This window comes from Dipodomys ordii, unplaced genomic scaffold (assembly GCF_000151885.1).
Source record: "Dipodomys ordii isolate 6190 unplaced genomic scaffold, Dord_2.0 Scaffold53, whole genome shotgun sequence".
In the NCBI taxonomy this organism is placed as follows: domain Eukaryota; kingdom Metazoa; phylum Chordata; class Mammalia; order Rodentia; family Heteromyidae; genus Dipodomys; species Dipodomys ordii.
The window spans coordinates 12,034,387-12,047,608 of NW_012267269.1; positions in this window are offsets into that span (position 1 = coordinate 12,034,387).

Sequence of the window (13,222 nt, forward strand, 5' to 3'; positions counted from 1 at the left end):
AAGAAAGACAGCCTCTTCAGTAAATGGTGCTGGCAAAATCGGTTAACTACTTGTAGAAAACTAAAGCTAGATCCTTATATACCACCCTGTACCAGAATCAACTCCAAATGGATCAAAGACCTTGGAGTCAAAGCAGACATTAGAGGATGGACTAGGAGAAATCCTAGGTCTCCTTGGTGCAGGCCCAAATTTTCTTGATAGAGACCCAGGAACACAACAAATCAAAGAAAGGTTGGACAAATGGGACTGCATAATATTTTAGAGCTTCTTCATGGCCACGGATATAGCTATCAAGATCAATAGAAAGCCCACAGATTGGGAGAAGATCTTCACTAGCCATACAACAGACAAGGGTCTCATATCTAAAATATAGCTGGAACTCAAAAAATTAAATCCTCCAACAACAAATCTTCAAAGAAACAACTGCCCAATAAATATGTGGGCTAAAGACTTAAAGAGAAACTTCTCTGAAGAGGAAAGAAGGACGGCCAATAGACACATGAAGAAATGCTCAACCTCTCTAGCCATAAAACAAATGCAAATCAAAACAACATTGAGATACCACCTCATGCTGGAGAGGATGTGGGCAGAAGGGAACCTTACTGCATTGTTGAAGGGAGTGTATTGGGCATTTATCCAAATGATCACAAACAAGACCATACTAAAGCTACTAGCACAACTATGTTTATTGCAGCATTATTTACCATAGCTAAGATATGGAACCCAGATGCCCCTCAGTAGATAAATGGATCAAGAAAATGTGGTATATATACACAATGGAATTCTGTGCCTCCATCAGAAAGAATGACATTGACCCATTTATCAGGAAATGGAAAGCCTTGGAAAAAATTACATTGTGAAGTAAGCCAGGCCCAATGAATCATAGGTCCCATGGTTTCCCTTATTTGCAATAACTAGTATATGTCTGAGACAAGCAGAAATGGTCAGATAAGTTGATGTTAGGTGAAATGAACCCCAAGATAAGGATTCAAATGGTTTTTCTTTCTTGTGATTGTTTTTAACATATTTATAATATGATTTCTGTGTTGCTTTGCATGTCCCTCCCCCACGTTATAAGCCTTGTTTTCACTGTATTTGATGTTGGTATAATTTGTGGAGGGGAAGGGCAAAAACAATTGTTTAAATAGGGATACAGATGGACACATTGCAACAATAAGATGTACAAGTCGTTATGTCGAAAAACAAACTTTACAACCTTGGCCGGGCATGGGGAGTGAAGGGTGGGGATGGGAGATGGGAAGGGATGGGAAGGGGAAATAAAGGAGGAGGCAACAATGCTTGATAAGAAATGTTCTCCTTATCTTGCCCATGTAATTATAACTCCTCTATATAATGTTTTCACAATAAAAAAAAAGGGTTCTGACATCCAAGAGAAGGAGAATAAAAGTTCTCTGTCTCTGGAAGAGAAGGACTGAGATTTCTCTCTTCTTCCACCGTTTGTTCCACTCAAGATTGCAGGAAATTGGGTAATGCCTACTTACACTGAGAGATCTGCACTCAGACCACCAACTCTCAAGAAACATACTTATAGACACACCCAAAGAAATCTAGACATTCTAATCAAATACCAAGCCACCTGACATCTATTCCAACAGAAGAAAAACTCAATGCTGACTGAAGTATTAAGAGTATTTAAAAATGATTGAGAATGAGTAATGCTCTATCAGCTACCAGTTGATACTCAACCCTCATAAAATACTTTGCCTTCCTTTTATTCCAGATAAATCTTGGCAGGATGGAGAGAGGGAGAGTGGTTGAAGACAGTGATCATTTTCAAAATGCATATGTGAAAATGAAACCAGATAACCTTAGGAGATTGGTGGAGTCAAAAGAGTTTAGGGAGAATGGATGGACTGGGGTTTTATTGATCAAAATGCTTTGTACTCATACATTTTTACTACTACTTAATAATAATTAAAGAAATTTATTACAGCACTTCTCAAATCAGGCTGTATCTAACACACATGGCCAGCCTGTTCAAAATCACATCTGTGCAGGTTGGCATTCTAAGATCTTCCAATCTTGCCTGGATTCCTCTTTTACCACGTGATAGTCAATTATACATGTCAGCCTGATTGTGCCCCATCATGCCTAGATATAAATCTATTTCTGGGTGAAATTAATATTTTCTGTATGTATAGTTAGTTTATGTTACTTGTACAAGATAATAGTTTTCACTATGCCATTTTCATATATGCATATATTGAATAATATGCATACATTTTTGTAAATATCTTATGAAACTATTTGATAGGTACTTGGTTAATATTCCTTTTCTACTAAATTATAGGCTCCACAAAGGTAGGATCATTCCTACTCAAATTCAAATTCTTTTTAATGCTCATCATAGTGTTAAGTACATGATAGTAATCAAGATTATTCCATTAATAAATAAATAACATGCCTTGCTAATTCCATTACTATAAAACATATTTAATATAAATCTTTATTGCAATATATAACACTATAAGCATAATATAGCCATTAGTCATCAATAATACAAAATTAAAATGCATTCTGGGAATATAAATTATCTTGAGCCAAAATTGATAATGCTTAAATAACATTTGATTGAGTGTTGTAATATAGAAAATTGCCTTAGTTATTCAATATGGGTTAGAAGAAAACTTTAATAATTAGAGAAAAATAACTTAGATATGGGATTGGCTATGAAGTTGGGGGGACAAATATATACAAATGATATAAATAGTAAATTTTCTAATCTTCCTGAAAGATTTTGGATTGATCAATAGAAATGTCCTTAAACACTAATGATTCCATCTGATTAAAGATAATAAGCATTTACATCTCTAGTAATTCCTTTTACCTCATTGTCTGCCAAATGAGTATTATTTTTTTCTTTTTAGTCTTTTCATTCCACCTTCCCTAACTAGAGTTGATACCCTGACAAGAATTCAATCTCATGGCATTCTCTATATATCAATAACTTTCTGTCCTGGTTTATGTGGGTCTTTGTTATTGACAAATTTATTCTAGTGTCTTTCAACTGATCAATTCAAATTGTATTGGCAAACTCTGAATTTCGAGGACTTCAAAGCTGAGGGTGAGACAATTAGCTTATTTGTCAAATTCTACCTAAGGTAGCCTTAAGTAAGTGGCAAAACAGCTCTACTCAGAAATCATTCTCGTGTTCTCTAACTGCAAGAAGCAGTCGATTTAGGATCTTTAGCCTTGGAATTGTGTAGCTTTAGGATTTAATGAGCTATTCAAAGTACTCAAAATTTGCTGCATTTCTGAATAGTTGTAGCAATTTTTAATTTTTTATTGTAGTTATTATAACTATGATATACAGAGGGGTTTCAGTTGAATAAGTCAGGTAATGAGTACATTTCTTTTTGGACAATGTCACGCCTTTTTGTGCTTTCTCCCAATTTTTCCTTCCTGTCTTACCCACAAGTTATATAGTTCATTTTAGACACTTCTGCCTTTGTTCACCCTTAATCTGTCTATTTCTCTGCCCCCTTTACCTTCCCAAAGACAGATAAATGAATACAACAAAGACAAAAAGAAAAAAAAGCAACAATAACAACAAAGAAAAAAACCTCTTGTTTCCAATTCCTAGAGTTCATTTTGATAATTATTTTATGTGATCAGAGGCACATAGCATTGAGCCTTTGTGTTCCTCTCCTAGAACTATCCTCCTTCGGTCTCAATGAGTGTGAATGCCTAGAGTCCTGTATAATTTATTATATCCCAGTATATTTTAGATGTAGCTTCTGCATGTAAGAGAACACATGCATCATTTGTATCTCTGTGATTGGCTTACTTCACTTAACAAGTATATAGTCATATCAAACTTAACAACAATGATGTATTTGAGGTCCATCCATTTCACTGCAAATGACATAATATCATTCTTTCTAATGGCTGTGTAAAAGATGTGTGTTTTTTTTTAAAGTAAAACTGGAAATCAAATGTGGATTCTAATGACTAGAATATGAAGAACTAGCCAAACACTTCAAATGGAGAAAGAACATTTGCTGTTTGGATTTGTAGAGCTATCTCACATCTTAAAATTGATAATCCTTTCGTATTGACATCTAAAACAATCACATCTCTTCCAGTAGCAGAGGATGAGAGAAGCAAAATAAATGCAAAGGAGCAGGCAGATGAGCAAATAGGCTTAAGTTTGTTAAGGAAATAGATGAATCAAATTGTTCCACACTTTCAGTATGGCCTGAGTAATGACTAGGAAGATTTTTAGTTGAGTTTTCTGTCTGAAACATAAATGTCAAGGAAAAAGAGGAGATATTTAGCAGAAAACAAAAGCATGTAAATAGAAAACCTGGTAATGAAACTGTAAACTAAACCTTTCTAGTCACAATACATCTTTCTAATAACAAGAACTGCTTATTACATTATTTGAATTGCTTGCGAGGAAAGACAATGCATTCAGATTTCAAAAACTATTTCAATATATAGAAAAACATTCAGTGAAGCTGAAATTTAAAAAATTTCTGTTTCTTATTAGTTTTATAGTGAGTTTTATTGTATCTTCTAGCATAAGCTCAACTTGAAAGCATAAATTACTTGTAGAGGAGATCTTAAATTTATTTGAGGGAAAAGTATTCATGGTATATTCATGGTATATATTTATATATATTCATGGTAGACAAAAAGGTGGTATGGACAGAGGGTTGGATAGAAAGAAAAATAGATAAAATTAATTTATATTCTTTTGAAATTTAAACTCCTTGGTTAATTGCAAAAAGTACATTCTGTAATGGAAATGTCTTCTATCTCTTAATCTTGAAGTTAAAAGGCACATATAATTTTATATAAGGTAAATATGCATTTTCTCAGGATTTTTCAGATGTAGATTTCACTTGCATGTTATAATATTTCTCAAAATTGGCTACAGTTATAATCCCCAGGGAGGATTACTAATGATAGGAATTCATGGAATCTACAGCAACTCACTGAATCCAGATCTTTGGTAGAAGGGCCATAGAATTCTTAGGAATTCTTAGGGTTTGATGGAATTTCTTATGATTCCAGAATTGAGGTTAGTAACATACACAATTCCAGAAATGAGAATTTTAATAGCTAGGCTTTTTCCAAGATCAATTTTAGTTTTGGGAAAAGCTGGGAGAATATGTGGTCTATTTTATCTCCTGGAGTGTACATTGAGTTTCATTGCTCAAGAACTATTTGAAACGTAGTGAGTCTATGTTTAGACTTTTTTTTTGCTTCATTGCTAGAGGCTGGCAAGTACATAGTCATATCAAACAATGACAACCAAATGAGTCCAAGAAGCTTACAGATTAATTTGACAAATCTGAATAAAAATTGAGGATGTATGAGTCAAATCATATATGATTAAGCATTTGGCCATTGATGAAGTACAACAGGAGTAAAAGAAAGAATAAGATCACTGTGAGCTTGAGGTGTGTCATGATAAAAATATCCCAATGAGATAGAGAGCCAAACATGACTCATTTAGTCCAGCATAGTTTTAAGTAAAATTCATAAATTGTGATATTTCCATCCCCAACGATTCATTCTTATGGAAAAAGCAAATGCATTCAGTGCAAGAGGCAGGAATGAATATGGGGTGTTGTCTTGCCATTGCAGAGGTCATCCAAGCAGAACAATATTGAACCTCTTTTTCTTTATATTGGTGTATCTGTTCAAATTTGGATAATACAGAAAATTATATCACAGAAAGGAATATTCTCTCTTAAATAGCTCTAAAAGGTAAGGACATGAGAAACCCAGAATGGTTATTAGAAGCTGGGGATGCTGAGGGAGGAAGATAAGGGTAAAATGAGAAAGGAAAGATACAGGGGTAACTACAGGGTGTTTTCCATATACTGAATAATTTGTACTCTAAACTAAGAGGTTCTATGGATTCATTTATATACTGTGGATACTTCACATAATTCTCTAATGATATGGAACATGGAGTAGTTTATGATATAATATGATCATGTAGTACTTTCCAAGTGTACCAGATTGTTTTCTCGAGGGCCCCACATTATCATTTCTTTGTAAAAGATGGGTTTTGATTTATAATTTATAATTAAGAAGTGGGAATGAGTGTGTATATTCTAGTTCTAGTTCTGAGATGTGCTTATGACCTATTTTTTTTTGTGAACACTTGGGAAACATCTGCTCTAAATCAGAGGAAACCATGCCTTTTCCTTTCTCCCCTTTTTTCTCTTTCAGTCTTTTGCAGTCATAGTCTCTCTTTCTCTGAATGTGAAGCTTGAACTAAGAATCATTAAGTTGCCTGTGTTACCCATTTTTCCTACAATTTTTATACAAGAGTGAATAGAAGTTTTTATTTGTATTCATTCCTCCTCCCCTTCTTCCTCCGCCTTTGTCATCTCTCCACTTCTATCTCTCTCTGTCTCTGTCTCTGTCTGACTCTGTCTCTCTCTGTCTCTCTGTCTCTCTTTGTCTCTGCATGTCTGTCTGTCTGTCTCTCATTACACAGAGAGTTTCAGCAAAAGCAAAAGAAGGATTGGGTGTGATAGATCATGCCTGTAATCCCAGGTATTTGGGATATAGAGGTAACACAGTGACCTGAATCTGGCCTTAACAAAAATATGGGATCCTATCTGAAGAATAACCAAAGCAGAAAAGGCTGGAGGGTATGCTTCAATGACAGGGTTCATGTCTAGCAAATGTAAGGACCCTAGTTCAAATTCTCAGTGCTGCCCAAACAAGAACCAAAAAAGTAAAAGAAACTACTTAATATCTTCGTAGACTCAGTACCAAGACTTCATCACTAGAATTATCCCTATTAAGACTCTTCTGTCTTTCTCAAACTGTGTGAGTCTGAGGCCCTCTTGATGGTTTGCTCAGTGCTAAGGTTATCTCAGATCTCCATGGCTTGGTGCAGCAGACAGATGAAAGGAGACAAAATTGATTTAATGGAGTTGAAGTTCTTATTTCTATTAAGTATCTTGAGATACTTCCTAAGTCCTTTACTACTCAGCCTCGTGGAGTTTTATTTGCAAGAGGAAGTATGCAGCCTTCATTGATTAAGAGCCAGAGGAACCACAACAGCAAACAGTTCATTGCAACTGCCCGCAGGCCAAGAGTAAGCAGTTTTATTGGTTGATGTTCTAAAGAAAAGTAGCTATCTTTGGGCTTTCTTCCTCATCAGCCCATAGCATGTGTCAGAACACAGAAGGACCCTTGCAAGAAGTCTTACATAATCCTCCGAGCCTGCTGCCATCCACAGGGATCTCAATGGTCTCTGAAGTAGACACTTAAATAAAGCTTACTCCTTGCCAGTCACCATATGCTATATATCTTTATAAGACCTGACAGTCCATATAACCTCTGTAACACTACTGTAGCTACAATTATTATAATCATTTGACACATGAGGAAACCAAGGTGTGAAGACACTAGATGATTTGCCTAAGGCCACCTTGGACAAAAGGTGAGAAAATGGAAATGAGCTCTTTTGAGGTCCTTTTAATTGAATTAATTAATTCTAGGAAGAGCTTTACCACTTAGACACATTTCACAGTCCTTTTGATTTCATCTTGTTTTGTTGGTGAATCTAGTTTACCTGGAATAGCTTTGAACTCATGATCCTATTGCCTCTACCATCTACATAGCTGGGATTATGCATGTGTGATACCAAGCCTGACTGGAAATTAACTTGACTAGATAATAGGACAGTTGCACTTGTTTTCTCAGAAAAATCAATGTGCATAATGTCAAGTAATTGCTTCATCTTCTTCTTTTGTTTTCTAAGTCAATGTTTTATTCACTGCTAGAAATGTCATGCTAAGACACAAACTGAACTTTAGATGTCAAGAGAATAATAACATTGATAGGAAGGGAGGGGCTGAAATTCCCAAAATCAAACTGATAACTTCTTGCTATGTGTATAGTATCCTAGAGTATCAGACTCTTATCTCAACTATTTCTTTTATAATTTTTATTTCTTCTAAATAGATAGATCAGGACTTCACTAAAAACTGAAAACTACTAGGACTTATATCCTTCTTCCTACTTACTTCTCACTGCCATGCAGAAAAAAGAGAAGAAACACAAAAATTAAAAGGAAAATTAATGAAATAGAAACAAAACTATATGTAATTATACTTTAAAAACAGCTAATAAAATCATATGCTCCTAGTGAGCTTCATCTAGCAAGACTGCAAATGTACAAATACTGATTATAGTTTGATAAAAGTGAGAGATTTATAGCTATACAGGAAATTAAATGTTTGCAAACCCAGATAAAGTGATTGATTTTCTAGAAAAACATGAACTACCAAAATTTACTTAAGAAGTGATAAAATTCCTAAACAGGTCAATAATCATAGAGGATATTAAGGATATTGTCAAAGAGTTCCCTCCTGAAATAGTGCCTAATTCAGATGACTTTTTAATCCTTAAAGGAACAAACCATGCCACCACTACTTAAAAGTTATGAGAATTAACCAAAACACAGGAGAATTCCTGACTATTTTATTTTTTAAGCTTCTGGCTTTTTTCTTTTTGCTTATGTGGTGCTGAGGAATTGAACCCAGGGCCTCAGGTATGCAAGGCAAGCACTCTACCACTGAGCCAACTTTCCAGCCCCCTGACTATTTTAAAAAGTCAGAGAAACACCTTTCCTGATCCTGAGAGAGCAGATATTCAGAAAATTATACAATTTATGAAAAATTATACAATTATGAAATTTATACAATGATTTCATTTCCTCTAATGAATGGAGAAACCCTAAAAAATCCAGCAATATTTTATAAGACTAATTTACTATGTGCAAATATATCTTACTCTTGCAAAACAAAGACATTTCAGTATTAGGATATCAGTATCTGTAATCTACTATTGTGAGCAATTAATGGATTCCATATAAATCCTTTAATATATGCTTATAAAATATTTGACAAACCCCAACATTCTTCCCTCATAAAATGTTCAATACATGGGGCTTATATAATGTTTTAAAGGAAAATATGTACACAGGTATATACATTACATATAGTGTTTATATATATATATATACCAAGATATATATATATATATATATATATACCAAAAGATCAATATAAAATACTAATGGATATAAATATTAGAGGCAATTATGGTGTTCATACTTAAAAAGGATATTATTGAAAAATAAAGATCTACATAAGTATAAATTTTATCATTAGAGCTATGTAATATTATTCTTGAAATGGTGAGAAATATAGTACCATGCCTATCTAAATAAGGAAGGAGATCTGTTTTGTACATTTTTTATTGTGAAAATGTTGTACAGAGGGGTTACAGTTACATGAGAAAAGTAATGAGAATATTTCTTATTGAGCATTGTTGCTTCCTCCTTTGTTTTCCCCCCTACTATCCCTTCCCTCCCACCTCTACAACTACTCCTCCCCACACTGAAGTTGTAAAGTTCATTTTCAACATAGTGTCTTGTACATTTCATTGTTACAATGGGTCAACCTGTATCTTTATTTAAGCATTTTGCTTTTTACCCTTCCCCTCCCCAAATTAGAGAAGTGTATATACAAGATGCAGGGCACCAACATCAAATGCAGTGTAATCAGAAGTTTATATGAAAATGAGAAAATGATCAAATTAATTAAATTTAATAAAACTTAAAGATATATTCAGATTGTAAAGCATAAAAAATCATGAAAAAATCTGATTTAACATGGAAATAATTCTTTCCTTGAGATAATATTTAAAATATAGATTTGGAAGATGTAATAAGCTAATAAATATGTGGGTAAATGCTCATATTTTGTTCTTGGACCAGATGATTCAACATTACAAAGATTCCAAAGTTCCTTATAATAGTCTAGAAATGAAGATGCCAGTGGCTCATGTCTGTTATCCTCATCACATTAGAAGTTAAACCTACTTGGAAGTAGAAAATGCTTCAAAAATGACAAAATTGAAGACTCATTATTACAATCACTGATAAACACAAACATGAAAACCAAAATCAGAGCTAGTATGTAGCTTATTGCCCTGGCTTTATCCCCACAGCTAGAAAAAAAAGGTAGTATCACCTATCAGTCCTTCTTAAACAATATAAACTGATGGGCAACAACTTTAATAAGAAACAAAATTCTGATGTGAAAAAGATAATTACAAGCACTCAATATTAATAAAATTATTAGAATTTAATCAGAGTTTACCATCAGAAAAGCAAAATGTCCACATTGTATGACAAGATATTTATAATTCCTGAGGATTTACATTTTCATAATTTCCAAAAAGGTAATTTGGAAGTACCTGGTAAAATAATTGTCTTTTTTTTTTTTCTGATCCTAGGACTTGAACTCTGGGCCTGGGTGCTGCCCCTGAGCCTCTTTTTTCTCAAGGCTAGTGCTCTACCACTTGAGCTACAGAGCCACTTTTGGCATTTTCTAAGTAGTTTTTTGGGCATTAGAGTCTCAAGGACTTTTCTGCGTTGGCTGGTTTTGAACTGTGATTCTCAGCCTCCTGAGTAGCTAGCATCACATGAGTGAGCCTTCAGTGCTCAGAGAACATCACTGATTTTAACATTGATTTCACTTAGTTTACATTTATATGAGTGTAGAAATAATATAATATTTTATGTTATATACAAGATTTTTACATGATATAGTATATTATACAAACTAAAATTTTATTATGTACTTCATATTTATATATATTTAAGTTTTCATTGTGGCAAATTTTCTGATAATTGTTAGATATGGGAAACAGCTTGGAAACCGCAAATGTAGATATATGTTGTGGTATATCTGTCTCTGTAGAGGTAGATCTCTACTTACAGCAATAGAACTAATTCTAACTTATTCAGATCCTATTTAGATTATTTATTTCTACAACTAAGCGCCTGTGACAATGCCTGACACTGTTATTGCATTTTGAATATACAGATGTATTATTATATGCCAAGAGTAAGTTTCAATTTATCATGTAACATAAAATGACATATCTGTCAAAAGTTTCTTGCTCTAAAACAAGTAATCCACAGTCTTTATAGTATAAGATATTTTCCCTTGCTAAATGGGACATGCAAAATCACTGCTAGTAGTTAAGCAAAACAGTAACAATAACCAGGCGCTGGTGGCTCACACCTGTAATCCTGACTAGTTAGGAGGCTGAGACCTGAGGATCTTGGTTCAAAGCCAGACCAGGCAAGAAAGTCCTTGAGATTCCTATCTCCAATTAATCACCAGAAAACCAGAAGTGGCTCTGTGGCTCAAGCGGTAGAGTGCTCGCCTTGAGCTGAAGCGCATAGAGACAGCACCCAAGGGCAGAGTTCAAGCCCCACAACCGACAAACGACGACAAAAAATAACATAGTTTAGACTTTAGAATTTCCCTCTCTAAAGAATAAATCAAACAAAGGTCATGCTAAGGTAAGAAGACCAAACGAGAGATTATATGATTATATATTTTATAAATATATGGTTATATATTTTAAAACGATATTTTCACTTGTTAATTCTTAAATTTCTGTAATCAAAGCTGCCTTAATAAATATGCAATTAAAATATCAAATGAACACATCTCATTTCCTTTTTATTGAAATAGTTGAAAGAGGAACATTTGGAAGAGGTGCTGGGCTCAAAGTGGTAGAGTACTACACTTGAAAGAAAAATGTTTAGAGACAGTGTCCAGGGTGCAAGTTCAAGCCCAAGGACAAAAAAAGAAATCATTATATAGCATTTGTGTGTGTTTCTTTGTTTGTAACAAAGCATTACAGACAGGTACAAACAGTAAATCTTCTTTTGTAACCTAGAACTCATGATTGATATAAGATTTTGGTACATATGTGAAAGAATATGATTTTTATAATAGTTAGCAATGTGGGTTTTCTTTTAAACTCACACAGGTTGGCTCCGAGAATAAAGTTGATACAAAAGCTAATTTATGCTTCTGAGACTTAGTAAACATTTCAGTTTTCATGAGTTAATGAAGATGGCTTTTTTTTAAATAAGAGGATCTCTAAAACGGTATTGTGGAGTCTAATACTTATTACTTACATTTTGTTTCATTCACATATATATATCTATAAAGGAAAGTTGAGAATTTAGGTCATATTATTAAGCATTGTTTTCCTACTCAAAATAAACATCTAGGCTAATCTTATCAGATGAGAAGAAGAGCTCAAAAGCTATGTACATATGACCATATGAGATGATGCTAAGTGAAATGAACCCCAAGATATGGACACCAGAGGTTTTTCTTTGTTGTTGTTGTTTTTAATGTACTATGTAATTTTCTTTTGTTTCTTTCTTATGTTCTTCCCCCTATGGCATATCCCCTATTGCCACTGTATTTGATTTTGGTACCCTGCATCTTGTATCTAATTTAGGGAGGGGAAGGGGAATAACAAAATGCTGAAATAAGGTCACACGATGACCCATTGTAACAATGATACTTACAAGACACTATGTTGGAAATGAACTTTACAACTTCGTGGTGGGAGGAGGAGTGAGAGAGGTGGAGAAGGGAAGGGATAGTAGGAGAAAAACAAAGGAGGGGTAACAATGCTGGACAAGAAATGTACTCATTACCTTCCTCTGTAACTGTACCCCTCTGTACAACATCTTTACAAGAAAATACAAAAAAACTTGTTCTTTTCTCTATGGGACAAAATTATATTTGTGATGATTATTAATCAAAGATGAGCACATGCTGATTCAAATGTAAAGGAATTAGGAATCAAATATGGTATTTCCATTTCTGAACAGTTTGGTATGCTTGGACACATGCCTATGGGTGGGTTTTTATTTATATGGTCATAGCACAGATTATATATAACTTTTTGTGAGAAAATGAGACATTATTCACAGAGCAGTGTATTTCTGCCTGACTTTTTGGTGATGAAAAGTAAACCTATGCATTCTAATAAATGATGGTGTACACATTATGATAAAAGATGTAGTTAGTGTGTGTTCAAACTACCACAGATATTCGTCGGGCCCCGGTAATGCTCTAATGTTGGATTTCAAGGAAGAGCCCATTGTCGTGTTGGAAGAGAGATGGTTTCTCATCAGTGGAGAAAATTATAAATACAGAATTGAACTTGTTTCACCTCTTACAGGAGAAGCTTTATGACTAATTTGCTTTATTTTTCAGTCATTGAATCCTTGCTGTTAGAAGGCAGAGTGGGAAATGTTGATATTTTGTAGTTGCTATTGCTATTTTCCCTTGTGAATGAATTCTAGTAAGGAATTCTTTTTGATTAGCAATTT